Source organism: Halichoeres trimaculatus, unplaced genomic scaffold (assembly GCF_033239565.1).
Source record: "Halichoeres trimaculatus isolate MK-OKI-2021-1 unplaced genomic scaffold, fHalTri1.1 fHalTri1_scaffold_5, whole genome shotgun sequence".
Lineage (NCBI taxonomy): Eukaryota > Metazoa > Chordata > Actinopteri > Labriformes > Labridae > Halichoeres > Halichoeres trimaculatus.
In genome coordinates, this window is record NW_027437183.1 from 21,581,314 (window position 1) to 21,597,808 (window position 16,495).

Below are 16,495 nucleotides of genomic sequence, written 5' to 3' on the forward strand. Positions count from 1 at the left end.
TCATTTCATGGGAATAACACATTTCACTTTCAATACTGATTAAAAAGAGCATCATTCACATGGTAATCAAATGACAGCAGAAAAAATAATGATGGAAATATATATATATTTTTTTTTTTACAAATGATAAAGATCAATCTGTAAGACAGGCTTAATATTTAGAAGTAATACTTACTTTATAGTTTGTGTCATTTTGGCTAATTCATCCTGAATTAAAGACTTTGATCCTGATTTCAAAAAGTGAACCAGAGTTATTCCATTACACTATTTCCAAACCTGACCACAGACTTATATAAAATCACTCAAGAACAGTTAAAACTAGATTATTTTTTTCACATTGCCAAAAGCAGGAACATGCGGACAGCAGATAAAACGCAATCTTATATTTGTGTGTAGAGTCTGGCTCAGCTTGCACCACCAGCCTTCAGTCTTCCCTGTGGGTTAAAGTTCACATTCCTGTGCTGGTTAGGCGTCTTTCAGTCAAGTAGTCATACACCAGTTTATACAGACACAACCTACATACACAACCTCACTTTTCAGGTCAACGTGCAACAAAACCACACTATGCTACCAACTACCAGCTGTCATCTGTTTACATGCAGGTAGAAAAGCATCATCTGGAGCACTTCTGGCTCATGGGTTAATACAGCATTAATAGCCTATTACCAGCATTTTAGACCTACAAAAATATAACAAAAATTTTTTTGTTTTGTTTTTTTTTTGAGAAAGTTATTCTGAAGGTGATGATATTTAAATTTGATGTCAATTTAATGTGCACATCCTATTATAAACTGAGCTTTGGCAAGATTGGTTTCCTTTTTGGTGAAATGAGACAATTCTGGACATAATACAGACATGAGTTAAAAGACACAGGATTGGATATGGTACTGCTCCTCAAAAGTTATTTGTGTTGAATCAAAAACTCAATCACTGAAAAATAAATATTCATTTGAACAATGATTTGTTCCATCATTATCCACAAACAACAAAAAAGGGACATTCTGCCAATGATTACCAAACTCGTACTCACGTTTAATCAGAAAATAGTGAAACTTGTTACCGAGAGTAGACAATATGTGTTGTTTCCATTGTCTCACACTGCAGACTGTATGAATGTGCCTGACAGCAGAGAGAAGAAAGAGGTGAACAGGGCCAGGGGTTGGCTGGCCCGCATCTCCAGATGTGATCATCCAGCTGTATCCATGCTGGACAGCAGAGCAGATATTGGATTTCCTGACTGTTCCCCTGCCGCCGGCTGCCTCAGCCACACTGTGTGAAATTACATAAGGCTCTCCCCTCCCCCACCCTGCTGGCAGGCATAATACTGGGGCCTTGACACACTGCACTTCACACAGCAATTGTTCTTGACTACTGACTTTTGTGCAGATGGCTGAGTACATATTTGACCAAAGTTGTAACAAACAACCTAAAGAGAAAGACATCGTCTTCTAGAGAGGTGAAAACATCAGACTTAGTTATTGCTGATGTAACTGGCTGATTGAATCATTTTTGCCGTGGCACATACAGATCATCTGTATCTTTGTGAGTCAGTTCATCAGTTTTAGTATGATTTAATCACAATTTCAACACTATCAGTTTCAGCTCAAATCTCTGCAGTAGTTTGATTCACCTCAAGCAGCTGAGCCAACATCAAAGCCCAGCAGGACAAGCAAAACTTCATAGATAATATATGTGTATGTTTAGAAATGGGGGTACTTTTTCAGCCATTTTTGACCCAAATTCAGAATTTAATATGCTGCACCACAGAAAATACAAACTAAACCAAATGGATTACTTATCTACACAAAACCCCTGACATTTAGCAGCTCTACTCTGCTTCAACGGTTCACGCTCTTTGCGGTTGTTTCAACAAACAATAATTGAGGGCATCACTTTTTCACACAGATTAAAAAGATGAGTCAGAGATTTCGCTAAAATCAAATGTCTCTTCAACTGACGCTGATCATGTCATGAAAACTCCCAAGTAGGGGGTGAATCTGCTAAACTGAATTAATCGTAACATGAAATTCAAAGCAGAAATGTTAATTTTGTTGATCAAAGTAGAAGTTTCCTGGGTCATGAAAGGGTTACCTAATAAAACTTGTTTCACTGACATGTTTCATACATGCAGATCACCTGATGTTACAAACAACTTCAGTGAAACATGGCAGTTGTGTTAGTGAGTCTCATCATAACTAAACGAATAACGATCATACAAGACACTAACAGGCCAGAAATAAAGAGCAGGAAGCTTTGACTGGTTGTGACACTCTTCCTTCTGAAGGCGCAGTCACACTGGCCAGCCGCACCGTGCCTTACTCAAGCACGACTGCCCGAGCAAGGTACACGTCTTTAATTAACCAGTCACAGTTAACGTACATCTCTTGTCTAATATCTGGATGGAAACTAGTGCTGCACGATTTGGGGAAAAGGTGAGATTGGCGATTAGGTGGACAATATTGTGATTGAAATTGTTCTTGGGATTTAATAAAAAAAAGTTGTGTCATGAGTCTACAGACTTGCTTGGTTATCATGGCGAAAAATCAAGAAAAAAGCAGAGATGGATTACTGAGGATTTTAATTGTGTAATAATTCTCAAAATATCCAAACTTACTGTATACAAACAACAATGTACAGCACAACAGTACTGTTTTGTTTGTATTCAAAATAGCACATTTATGCCACTTTTACTTTGCATGTTTTGAAAATTACATCTTTTTGCTGTGTCATTCAACTGGTAACCAAAATAACAGCAAATAACAGAGGTACAGTTTCTTTTCGCCTTGAGCGCCTCACTTAAAATAATTAAATAATTGCACAACCGCACCTCTTTTGCGATCACGTAATTGCATGTGCTGACATTGCGATTGCGATAATCGTGCAGCACTAATGGAAACGCTGCCAAACTGCACCGTGCTGGAAAATTCTCATTGTCATCTGTACCTGTTTACATCTGAGTAGTAAAGCAGTATGGCATTTCGCAATGCAGAAGCCGCTACTGAGCTCCAGGCAGCAGTGCTACAGCTTATAAACAACATATGTATTTTGAACCTATGGTAACAATAAAATTCATGATTTGTTTATTCAAATCATAAATCATTTTATGAACTAAATGCACCCTTCCTTTCTTTAAATAAAAATCTTGTGAACCATGGGAGGAAATGTCATTTCCATGCTGTCCAGCATGGAAATGTCATTTTTTCTTTTTTTTAAGATTGTAAAAGAAATACTCCAAGCGGATTCATTTAAGTAACATTTAACTCCTTTGATTATCACCTTGAGAATTTTCTTCACTGTGAAGTGGCTCTTATGAAAGTATTTTTATGATGGGCAATGAGTACAATTAGGTTATCAGAGATATGAGTAAATGCAGCATTGCTTTGAGGATATGTGAAATTAAAACTGGACACAAAGTTGTTGCTTTTCTACAGCATCTTGTAAGAGAAGGATATTTGCAAACGTGAGAAAAAGTGAGGTGTTTGACAGCCAGTAGCTTTTGTTTATTTCTCTGACATGTATAGGTTTGTTGTTGTCACAAAGTGGCATTGAAACGATCATAAAAGAAGGTCTTTATGATTTCAAACCCCACGCCAAATACCAAAAGCAAAATGTACAGAGAAACTGGAAATCAGAAATTTTCAAAAGGATGTGAATTTTTTTTATTGCTATCGTGGTAAATATTTTTACAGTGCCTAGAGGAGGAAATAAAACACACTGCTGCTGTGTTTCAGTGTTATTTGAGGTGACGCAGCTCTCAGCTCTTAGTCTTTTAAATACTCCAGAGCTACACAACAGCTTCTGCTGGGTGTTTTTATCTGCAACTGGCTTCTAAAGGAACTGGGTCTTTTCAATATTTATCTGATAATTGCTTCCTGACAAGTCTGTATCAAAGACTTTTCGTGTGTTTTGTACCCAGACTCTCACTAAGAGTGTCAAGACAATCAAACACTGAGGCTGAATAATGATGAGTGACTATTTAAGAATAATGCCCAGAAATACTCTCGGCAGAATCTCTTAGATCACACTCCACCTACGCTCCCCGGCTCGGCAGGACATAATGTGACAGCCTCACTCTGATATTTGAAGCTCATTTTACAAATCCCTCTTACTCTGTGCTGTGAAAGCTCACCTGACGTTCTCCATGCAGAGGAGCAGGAAATAAAAGTGAGGAGTGCACTTGTCTGCTGGGCTGACCTACTTCCTTACTGCTACTTAATAATTCAACAGCTTTGAAATGTTCTTCTGTAGAGCAGCATGCAACCCGAGCGCCTCTGTTTGCTCCTCATGACAGCAGCTGTACAGAGCTTCTATTTATGCATGAAAGAGCTCGAGTGTATGCGTACAGTTCAGGAGCATGTGTGTGAACGCCGCCCATACATGCTGGTGTTATTTACAAAGAAAACAAACTATACAACAACAACATTCGATACACAATGTTTGAGTCATGATTAGAAAACTATTTTGTTTACAAATGACATCAGCAGCCTCATGTTTCAAACTCATAAAGAAGACTCGTTTGTTCTGAAGCGCACAGTCATGGACGCAGCACACATGTCAAGACAGGAGTCCATCGTCCCACATGAGCACACCATAACCTGTAATTACGCTCCACTTAGGCCCTCATTCCTTTCACTGCTACATGGTGCTCATATTTCCAATGGAAGATCATCAACCCTGAGGTGTGTGCCCTCGGCTGCACTCCAAAACGTGAAAAACAAAGTGTGCTGTACCACACATCCCTGGTAGAAGGAGTAAGCTAATCAGAGAGATAAATCTAAAGCTACACGCAGCTGTAGCCTACAAACACACACACGCATGCACACAAGCAGTGTCCTGTCATCTGTGTTACATAACAGAGTCAAGTGAATAACTTAGCACAGAGCCATTTCTAATCTCTGCTAATCCGCTGTCTGCCTCTCTTTCTGTAGGTTTAAATATGGCTGACTGGTTTTAAGAGCAACTCCATTTCATAGCCTGGGAAATCAAAACAGAAACCTTTATTATTCATGACTGACTTAATCAATTTCTAATAAACACCAAACATGTAAACGAAAAGAATGTATAATGAGGCTTTAATGAAAGTCTTTGCTCCAGTCACAGCACTTGTCCTGTCAGTTCATCCACTGGAGTATTTTCATTTAATTTAACAAATTTCATCAATGATACAAAAAGTATCCACATTCAAACAGCCCTGGAAAAATAATGAGAGCATTTATATTGGACAACAACATAATGACACAGTGCTAAAGGTATAAAGGTGCTATTGAACACAGTGTAGTTGTAAAATGTAACACCTGATTAATTGCATGACAGTGTTTTTGTTCAGTTCCAATAAAAGCAATAAAACTAAAAAAGGACAAACATACTGTTGTACTCAGAATCCAGACTTCAAGAACACAGTGTAACACCACAAAAACTTTAAACACCTTAGTTGTGTTATCAGCTCTCATGGTGTTGCTAATGTTTCACTGCACTGAAATAGGAAAGGCTTTGTAAAAAAATTGCAAAATCAAAACAAAAGTGTTGCAAACATCTACCCAAGATTATTCTTGTTTTTCAGACTTGATCCGATTCAAGTGTGAAGTCAGGGTTTTGTTTTTGTGTGTGCTTTTGCATCACCTAGAAAAAATCTCCTCTTTCTACCGGTGAAGGTTTTATGTTCTCCATTTTCATTTCTTTATAATGGGTATCACATGTTGTGCTGTTTCTGTGCCATCCAGGCCCCTCGGGTATGCTGTAGTAATACTGTGACATAATGATGGAGCACAGACCAAGGATGGATCTCCTCAGTCACTCTTATCCTACAAGTGTTTCAAATAAGAGGAAGCAAATTAACCATGAGCGTAAACACAGCCAAGCCATCTGAAAGCCTCAGTTTGTTTGTCTAAATAACCAAAGAAAAACTTGTTGAGTCTCATTTCAACCTTTACACAAGGTAAGACTGACAAAGAAGAGTTAAAGTGAAATCCTCAGGTACAGTGAAAAGGATACAATATGTTTCACTTTATCCTGCCTTTTATATTTCAGTTGCCTGTGTAGGTTCAGTTATTCATCCACTTAATTTGAACAGTAAGAACAGTTTGACTGTCTCTAGTGTTCAGAGCACAGATTATGGGATAACTGAAGAAATATCCTTCATTTAAAACACAGAACCAAACAGTGGTGTGAACTCTATCTGGGAGGTTTCCCATCTTCGTGTTACCCTGTTTTTATCCAAGACATCTCAGTAAGTGCACTGATGTTTCCAGATACTCATCCTGTTCCTCTGCTGTATTAAAATCTGAACGGATGCACTGTGTGTCCCAGGGAAGCAGCACCTCAGTTTTCCCATGATGATAAATGTGTCAGAATCACAGTTAAAGGAAAGAGTAGAGCACCACCATCTTAACCCACTATACAAACAACAAGTCACCAATGAGCAACAACAAGGAGCCACTTTGTACTGGTGAATAAAATCACTCAGGTTTTCTCACTGTGTTCACACGAGCTGAAGATGTTTCAACAAGAAAAGAACAAAAAAATTGCTTGAAACTGGAGTCATGTCTTAGTACAAGTAACTTTTCTCTTGTTCCATTGGCATTTTTTTCTTGTTACAAGCAATTCAGACTAGAGCTGAAACGATTCCTTGAATGATTCAAAGTACTCGATTACAAAAAATACTTGAGTAATTTTCTTCGCCTTGAGGAATCGTTTAATTTCAAAAAAGATCAAAGAGTGGTATTTCAAATAGAGCTGAGGCCATATTAAGAGAGTTTTCAGACCCCTTAAGCTACTTCTTATACAAAATAGCAACTAGCAACAAATCTAGCTTCTTTTCTGGAGTTTAGAGACTAATGGGTCATTCTACAAAACGGGAGCCATTTGGGTCTGCAACATTTGATGAGATGTACAAGGCACAAAAAATGTGTCAAGGTATGTTTACAAATTTTGGAGATACCAAAGAAGTGCTCTTATTGACATGCTGTATCAGAAAATTCAATTTCTTAAAGAGAAAAATTTTCATTTGAAAAATAACTGCTCTTTAAACAAAAATGTATTTTATCCGATTACTTGATTAATCGATGGGATTTTCAGTAGAATACTAAAATATTCAATAGCTGCAGCCCTAATTCAGACCTCATTTGTGTCTTTTAATAACTTGAAACTTGACATTTTTCTGGACTGGTCAGGTAATGTGGCTCAAATCAAGTCTAACATGATATTTTCTACTGAAAACAAGACAAAAACACTTGGTTGGATGTAATTTTTTCCAGTGTACACAAAACGTACATCAAAGGCTGGGTGAAAGCTTCAAAATAGTTGCCACCAACAATGATCCTTAAACAGGTATCTGTTCATTTTGATCATATCACTGAAGTTTGAAACACAAGTTAACACTATGACTAATCCAGTATCACAGGTGTTATTGGAGACCCACCCCAAGGACACACTGCACTGAAAACCAATCAGCATCAGCAGCTTGTAAAAAGAGTCTGAGGCGATGAACTGTCAACGAGCAGAGATAATACTCAAAGTAAACATATAAAGCTTTGACTTTAACGTGCCCTTTTACATTTTAATAACCAGAAAGCAAAGGCTGTTTCATTGATTTGTTGAGAATTGAGCTGCCAGCATGTGTAAAAAGTATTACACCCCTAAGGGGTGCAAGTGAACCTGACATCTTTGAAGAAACACCTTTACCATAACGCAGCTATAACTGTGTTGTTTCCTGATGTAGAAGACTCATTTTATTCACCCTCAAGTTAGTGGCAGTGTTTCTTATTGAGCTTTTTTAATCAAGTTTTGTGCTGAAAATGAGAAGCATGACTTTGATTTGCCTTTGTCTGATTTGTTAAATTCAATTATTGCAAGCAGCCTCACTAACTCCTGGAGGGGCAGATAAATCTTGTAGCTCTTTGAGCTCCACAGAGTGACAGACGCAGAATCTGTCTGACCTGCAGACCCCATTAACCTCCAGGCCACAAGTCCCAGTATACCCAACCCCCACTCTCTCACAATTGCATCCTTATATCTCCTACCTAAAACTGAAAGCTGACAGGCTTTCAAAAAGGTGGGAGGATGAAGCTTGTGGCTATTTTCAAGATCTGGAGGATTTCTGCAGTGATACAGAGTAAAGTTACAACTCCATGACTGCTCACATTAAGGTGGCACTGTGTCCGGCTCAGCCCTACTTTACTGTGACTTCAGGTGCTGCAGCGGTCCAGCTGTGTCTGATCATAATATTTTACCACACTGAGTCAAGGATAACGTTCTCCACACACGAAACCTACCAGGTGCAGTCCACTAGTGAGCAAGAAATGCTAGACAGCTGCTGTTACTCATTCAGTGAGAGGGAATCAAGGTGGGAGGAGGGAATGCGCCTGGGAGGCAGTTTCACGGTGAGTGCTTCATGTTTCTCTCTTTGGTTTCTGCATGTTAACGTTAAGGGTTCATGGAGTGCAACACACCAAATCTGTGTTATTATCCACAGATTGGTATTCCATCTACTGTAATTACACTCCAAAATAATCTGGTCAATATGGAAGAGTAGCATCTGAACTGAACCAAGAATGGATGTTCAGATGGAGTAAGGCGACTTTTTGTGTTTAAGGTCTTTGACATTTTTCTTAACCTTTATGTGTCTGCGAGAGAGTCATCCAAATAACACAGCTTAAGCAGTAAAAGTTTCACTCCAGGATCCATTATGACAACAGGTGATCCACGTGTTGATGATGACACAGCGTGTCAAAACAATCCAAAACTATTAGAGATGCACGATATTATCCGCACAATATCAGTATCGGCTGATAAAAACTTAAAAACCTGTTTATCGGTATAGGCTGATAAAAGCTTGAAAACATGTTAACCGGTATCGGCAGATATGACAATTTCTGCTGATAGGCACAGCCGATAAGTATTATTTTCCATCTGAAAAATAAGCTCCTTAAATAAAATGTAGCACTTCATTTATTTGCACTGCAGAGCTCTGTGTCTGTCACCAGGTTGTTACAGTAGCTCTAAAACAATCAAATGCAACTTGGTTATGTTTAAAAATGCATTGCACATTTAAAGTTCATGTGATCTAAAGAAATTATTTTTCTGCATTTCAATACTGAATGTCATGAGTTTGAAAAAATAATACATTTCCCATTTATGGTCAAATCAAATGTTTTTTGTCTTGTTTTATGTGTGTTTCTTAAACAAATAAGACTGTCACTATAAAAGTAACATACAAATTTCAGTACAGGATAGACTTAGCTTTCTTTACGGTGAAAAAAACAAACTTGTGATTATCGGTATCAGTCAAGAGGGGTTTCAATATATCGGTATATTGGACATCATCAAAAATCCAATATCGTGCATCCCTAAAAAAAAAAATTAAATCGAATATTTTCAAAGAAATTCCAAAAGTAATAAACCACAGGGTCTACTAGAGATATTTTAGTATGTTTTTGTTCACTTCCAAATTAAAAACAATCATTTGTGACGTCACAGAAATGAGTCCCGCTGATTCTGCCTCTGTTTAACATTAACAAACATGGATCTAACTGTCACTTGTGTCAATGGAGAGGAAGAAAATCTGTATTCCTGAACATGATGATGGTCCTCAGATGTATATCTATGAACCTGTTAGGCAAGACAGAAACCAGGAACAGGGCAGAACCTGGTCTCCACCTCTCCATCAGTTGTAAGGGAGTGCTTCGTAAAATCATCAAATCTGCGTTGTGGGCAAGAGAAAAAGAGACGTAGGTGTGAATGCAAAAACCTCAAACTTACAGTGCTCAGCTCATGTTTCCATCGGATGACCATCTGACTGGACATTGTTTAGATGTGCCACTGGGGGCCGGGTTAGGGGCTGCTGCTGCAGGTGAACCTGCAGTTGCCTGTAGATTGCACCCGCCATCAGTCTCACCTGGACCTGGATCTTGCCCTAAACTCCATCATATCATCAGGGACCACAGACGACTGAATTTCTTATCTTGATGCAGGAATAAAGTCCCATCTCTTCACCTGCACAAAATGAACCCAGTAAGACTATTTCTCTTCCTACTGCAGAGAAAGTGGACTTGACAACCGATAAGCTAATATTTCTGCATCAAGTGCGAACACCTTATGTAACCATCTAAATGAATGGTCCAATTAAAAATACCCTGGAAGAAACAACACAGACAACCCTAAACATCCGCTCTCACTAACACCTATCATGCACAGTGGATCTAAGCCGAGTCAGAAATCATGAGTCCTCTGTGTTACGTCATGACGCCATGTTGCAAAAAAAAGAGCGCTTTAAACAGCTGTACTGAGAACAGCCTCTATTTCCCTTAAATGTGTGCCTTTTTGTGTGATAAAACACATCAAAATAATGACTGACTTATTCTACAGCCACTATCAGATAATCTTAAATATTAATGTACCAAAAAAATTTAACCTGCAAATTTATTTTTAAGTGTTGTATGGGGTTCAATGAAAAGTGACTCTTTTTTCTGAACAATTCATGGTGCATCAGTTGTTCTTTATATTTATGTAACAGTAAATGATAGTGGTTCAATAAAGAAATTTTACAGTCCTGTTGTTTATGAAACTGGATTCTTCAATCATAAAAAGATTCAGATAGGATTTACTTATTGAATCAGTTTTCTTTTACTTGGCTAAATGACAATTTAAAGGAAATGTGTTATTAAAAAGAAAGGGAGAAGCATCACTTGAGCAAACCAAAGCCAACACTGTGCTGAGCCAAACATTCAGCATCTGTCATCCAGCCAATTCAGAGTGCTGAAGGTGCAAAGAGTCAAAGAAATAACTTACATTTTCAGAAGAAAACAAAACTTGCAATTAAGTAAAGCCAGCTTTTTCATGTCGTTCAGGTACAGAGGACTCCTCAGATTCATTCTTTTCAAGGTTACACAACCAACATCATTCTGATCACATGAGTGTCAAGTTAAGTAATGTGACCTTGTGGAAGCAATGCACAGTGTGGTGTGAAGGCCTAAGCTTTTCAAAATGGAATAAAATAAAGGAGGAAAGCTGAATTAAAAAGGAAAGATCAACTTTCAAGACAACTGTCTTTCAAAGATCAACGCCAGCCTCAGGAAACACATTTTTCTAACATCACTAAATAGAAGAAAAAAGGATGGCAAATGTTAGCTGTAGTTCCACCTTTACCTTTTGGTTTTTGGTTAATAACCAGTATGAAGTTGCTCTTTGACCAAAACTTCATCATTTTTTCTCCAATTGTCGGAAAATTACCGCGTGTAGAAAAATGGCAGACACCAGCTCTCATATAGATCACATAATCTGACATATGCTTCTGAAGGACTTCACATTAATAAGTCTTTTGTGATTAATGATGATGCAACATGCTCTTTGTTCCCACAAGAATTCACTGTGTGGATTCATCTTTCACAGACAATAAAACCAACAAGCGCTCACCCCTTTGCAGTTTCATAACTCTGTTGTGTTTCATAATATGAGGAGAAATTGAACGAGCAGTGAAACAGTCTCCCTGAGGCACCACGCTGAGCACGGGATTATCTCTGCCCCCATTACCCTTTTGGAAAGAGGAGAGATATCTCCGCGCTGTTGTTTAACTCTTAACAATATAAAGGGCTCAGCTGACACCGTACTTTCAGTACACAGAGCTCAAGTCAGTGCTGTCACACTGGTATGGATTATTAGCAGACTTTGTGCTCTCCAGACTTTCTTATCAAACATACGAACTGTTTTCATGCATTATGGTCCAGAATGCTCAGAACTGCCTCATTTTGTACAATCAATTAGAGAAATTTAGGCTATCTACTCACAACTAATGCATCAGACTCATAGAACCACAATTTGGAACTCAATATTTGGTCATCCTTTACTCCTTCCTTAGTCAAGAATTTCACTAGTTGAAAGTGTTTCACCGGATTTCCTTGTCACTTATTCAGGGAGGTTTTTGTACACATTCATTTAAAATTCAAGAGAAAAACAGACTGGGTAAAGACACGTGCTGAAGCATGCAACAAGCCTATTTTTCTCTGCTAAGAAAAAAACAAAACAAAACAAAGCAGATCTAGTTCTGAACTTCATGTCTTCATGTGAAATAGTCTCTGAGTTTAGTTATTAAGGTCTCTAGGCTGTAAATAATGAGAAGCCTCTGTGAGCCAACAGTGAATTAGGTGACAGTTATTTGTGGTCATAAATTGTAGAAGAGCAACAGAAAGCCTCATGATCTCGAGCTTCTTCACAGCGTTGTAAAGCAGGCATGGATTGATCTGGAACAAAGACCAACCTCTGCTGACATCATCTACAGCTCTGATAACTGTTATAAAACAGTGAAGGAAACAATAACAGCTGTCACTTCCAACTCCAAATACTGTAACAAGTCTTTTGTTTTAGTGTCATCAAATACCAAGTGAATCACAAGATCAGGCGTGTCAAGTTTATGATTTAGTACCTCAGCCAAACCATTTCCTGGGGGAAACCCTGCATTACGTAATCAAACAGGAGAGTGGACCAACAGTCCAAAAAACATCTTTCATAGTGGTGTCTGACTATGACGGATTTGGTTTGTTGTTCTCGGGATTTGGGTTATGTTGCCCTCATATAACTAGAGTTCATTTACCTTTCCTGTCACTGATGCAACTGCACATCTATCAAGTCAAGTGGCTGTGTTTGATTCCTATTTAACAAAGGGATGACTATTCCAAAGAAATAAAAACAGAAATAAAATCATTATAAATTGTTATAAAGAAATGAAAAGACCAAGGTATGTCTCCTCATAGGACAGAGCTGCCACTTTAACAAAGAGCAAAAGCGATTCAATATTTTGAAGTCATTTATCATAAACAAGTACAAGGATGTTACACAATACAAGATTATAAAAAGCATTTTTCTTTTGCTAAATAAATAAAGAACAAAAAAATTGCTGTTTTACAGTTCAAATACAAGCAGGTTCCATTTATACTAAGGGGGGGATAAATGTCTTCAAGCTGAAACTCAAGTGCGAAAGCAGAAGAGTTAAGTGTATGTGACGGGATCCAGCAGCTGACAAAGAAACACATCCACGTTCTTCCACAACAAGCAATAGTTACTTTCACTTTTGTGATGTCTTGGGCAACATCTGTGTACAAAACGTATCTTTTCACTGGTTTTGTTATGAGCATCAAATAGTAGTGATGCCACATAAAAAGAACTCACACTGAATCATTAAATGAGTCATCCATTGAGAATCAAGGTTGTGGAGAAAGGAAAAGGGGCTATTTCTGACACCTACTTAGCTGCAACCATTCTAGACAATAAAAAAATACCAAAACAGAAATGGTCACACTGTATGTTCATGGAATCTTTTGCTTTGCTAACTCCTAACGAGACATCAATAGTAGTTTCACTTGTCTTTCCAACCAGCTAAAAGCTACTTGGATGCTTTAATGTGCCGCAAGCTTGTCTGCCAAGATCTCCTTGCTCCTGAAAGTTTGACAACATCACACTCAATTGGTAAATGACACAGCGTCATTGCTCATTCACGAACAAGCAAACTACCAGTAAAAAGTTTTTCTCCCAAAGCAGCCCGCCTTTGAATTTAACTTCAAACACAACAAATGAACTACGACAGTTCAGCACAAAAGCGATTACACTGCTAAGTGTACAAAAGCAATAAATCAATCTGAGACAACCAATCATTACAGCTAACTCACTCAGCGTTCCTATTGACTGTGTCACACACTTGACATCAATCTTGTTGAGCAACTACAGTCAGTAATTCATACACTGTAGTCCAAATGACAACACACAACGCTGTACCTATTAACTTAAGATGAGGTTTTAAAGCAGGGCACCAAGTAAACTCAAAATAAAAGCTTTGTTTACAACCCTAGAGCTTCTGAGCATAGCGAGGTTAGCAGGCTAAATTACCAGACACCACAATAACGTTACTGACACACAGGTAAAAGTTCGTATAATTTAACAGCGGTTAATAATGGTCGTTGGTGAGGAGTTATGTTTTGCGTTTCAAATTAAAACACAAATGTAGAAAAAGTTCAGTTCAATAAGATTAGGGTTAGCCTCTCCGCAGTTGTGACAGCTAGCTTACGCGGCTAGCTGTTAGCTACGTGCTAGCCTAGCCTAGCCTAGCCATATAGCACGTGTTCCTGATTTATAAAATAATTAACTAGCTGACGATAGCGAGCCGTCTACGAGCAACACAGTGATGTAAGCAAGCAGGTAGTTGAACTGCTCTCTAACATCAGTGATACATTATCCAAAGGGCCAATAAACCGCGATGCTTTAATGTTAACGCTGCCTAGAAAAGGTCAATACTGCTATATGTGTGTGTGCGTCTCTCCTCCAAAGAATAGCCGGACCCCGTCGCCCAACAACAGAGCACACAGACCCCCCAAACCAACGGACACAGCAATGGAGGCTAACTAACCTTAGCGGCGGGGCAGCAGGAACCATTCAGCGGTGTTATCATACAGAAGCTAATGTCCCAATCCTCGTCAGTCGGTCCAGTTTTCGCTTAAAGGGTTCCCCTCTTCGGTTCAGAGTCTCTCCCGGTAATTAATCCAAATGAAAGGGTAGTTTTCGTTTTCATTTGTTCCGCTGGCGGTTTTCAGCTCTGTCGTGCCTGTTCCTGCACTACACTGTGGTCCAGCACTACTCCCTAAGCCGCTGCTGCTGCTAAGACCATAGCAAAGATGAACCGCCTCTCTCTCTCCATAGGTCCGCATGCTCTCTCGCCCCTCCTCTTTACTCAAGCACTGCATTTTTCCCAAGCTCACCACAAATACAGGGATGTAGTGTTAGGCTGTGATCATCAGAGCGCTCCAAAACAAACTAAAAATACAGAAAGGGAGGGATGAACTCAACTCCATAAGCTGATCTGATCTAAATATATTTAATTTCTTCCATTTCTTCACCAATGAGGTGAAGTAATGTTCAGGTCACTGATCATCAAAAGTCAGAAACATCACAGAGAATGATACAAAAGAAAGCCATCTGTACACAGCTCTGTGCATACCAATTTGTATTAAATTTATTAAATAGTTCTCAGTTAAAACTTGTGTTTTTACTCTAGTTTTGTCTGGAGTTTTAAAATTGTTTAGTATGCTTAAACTGTTTTACTTTTCAGATATATTGCTCATAATAAAATCATGCTCCAAACACAAATGAAAGTAGTATTGCCCATAAATAAACAATTTTGTTTTGTTTTGTCTGTGATTTTCCATACCACATATGTTTGTATGATTCCTATATTATCTCCACCTAGCCTATAGATAGATAGATAGATAGATAGATAGATAGATAGATAGATAGATAGATAGATAGATAGATAGATAGATAGATAGATAGATAGATAGATAGATTGTCATTGTATAAAAAAAAAAAAAAAAAAAAACAGAAATCCTGTATATCATTTGGAAAATGTACATCTGTACATGAGTGAGTGTATCATAAAGAGTGTGGTGGCTGAATGAATATTCAAATATTTATGAGCACTGCCTTGGTAACATATATGAAGGGATAAATAATTTAAGTTAAATGGCAACTGATGAATGGTTATTATTGTGAATGTATTCATGAATAAATACAACAGATATGATAAATAAAACAGATATAGAGCAGTGATTGAGTAAATAAATAGACAATTAAAGTGCAGTGACTGAGTGAATAAATAAACAGTAGTTCTAAACCAGCTATGATATGAATCCCTGAGTGGAAAATGTTACATTATTATATTTTATTTTAGAAAAAAAATACTGCCAGCTATGTTTATGGGGGGTGTTTGTGTAAATTAAATTATGTTTATTAGAACAGTGGTATTTCCAACCATTACGGTTTCTCTGCATTGCTTTTTATGTTATTAATCATGTATTTAATGGGCATGCCTCCTCATAATATGCACAGATTTCTCATTTTTTACTATCAATAAAAAAATCATCTTTGTTTAAACATGTGTTTTGTAATAAAATCTTCGTATTGCAAAGTCATGCAGTGTGGAATTATTTATGTTAATGTACTTAATTATAAGTATGGTGATGTGGTGTAAATATAGTTATCACCAAAAGACAGTTAGAATACTGCATTAATGGAAGGATGTATTTGAGGTTATTTCCAATTTGTTATGTATAATCTCGCTTTTCACACATCAATTTTTAAAGGCTGATTTGTATTTCTGTTAAAAAAACTCTTAATATTTCATAACATAAAATTTCACATAACCATCAAATGACAAACAATAGTGCTTCAAGTACATTTTTGTGAAGCAGAAAGTTTGCAAATATTGTTTTTCTTCACAAATATTCTGCATGTAGTCTCGACTCTTACATTGTAGATGTGCTGTACAAAGCAAATGTTTCACAGCTCATTTGTTCATGTTTACCATCCCATATCATACTACATTCATGGTTTGGCACACATTTTTATCGACAACCAGTATTGTCCCCCTCAGCTATCAAGACAATCCCTCTGTTTTCTTTCTCCCTCCCATCCTACTCTGGTCCGAGGTTTCAAAAGGGGGGTCAGTTCAAGCACTGAC

General features: G+C 37.8%; 1 protein-coding gene across 5 annotated transcripts in view; it reads right to left on the bottom strand.

Moving 5' to 3' along the window:
* ncor2 (nuclear receptor corepressor 2) overlaps nt 1-14,646 on the bottom strand; it is a 101,451-nt gene extending 86,805 nt beyond the window's left edge. For 3 of the 5 annotated variants that reach the window (XM_074671369.1, XM_074671371.1, XM_074671368.1), the window contains exon 1: nt 14,390-14,646. The gene's annotated coding sequence lies outside the window, so the exon portion shown is untranslated. The remainder of the gene's footprint in view (nt 1-14,389) is intronic. The other 2 variants (XM_074671370.1, XM_074671372.1) reach the window with 1 other exon arrangement.
* Between the last annotated feature and the right edge of the window lie 1,849 nt (nt 14,647-16,495).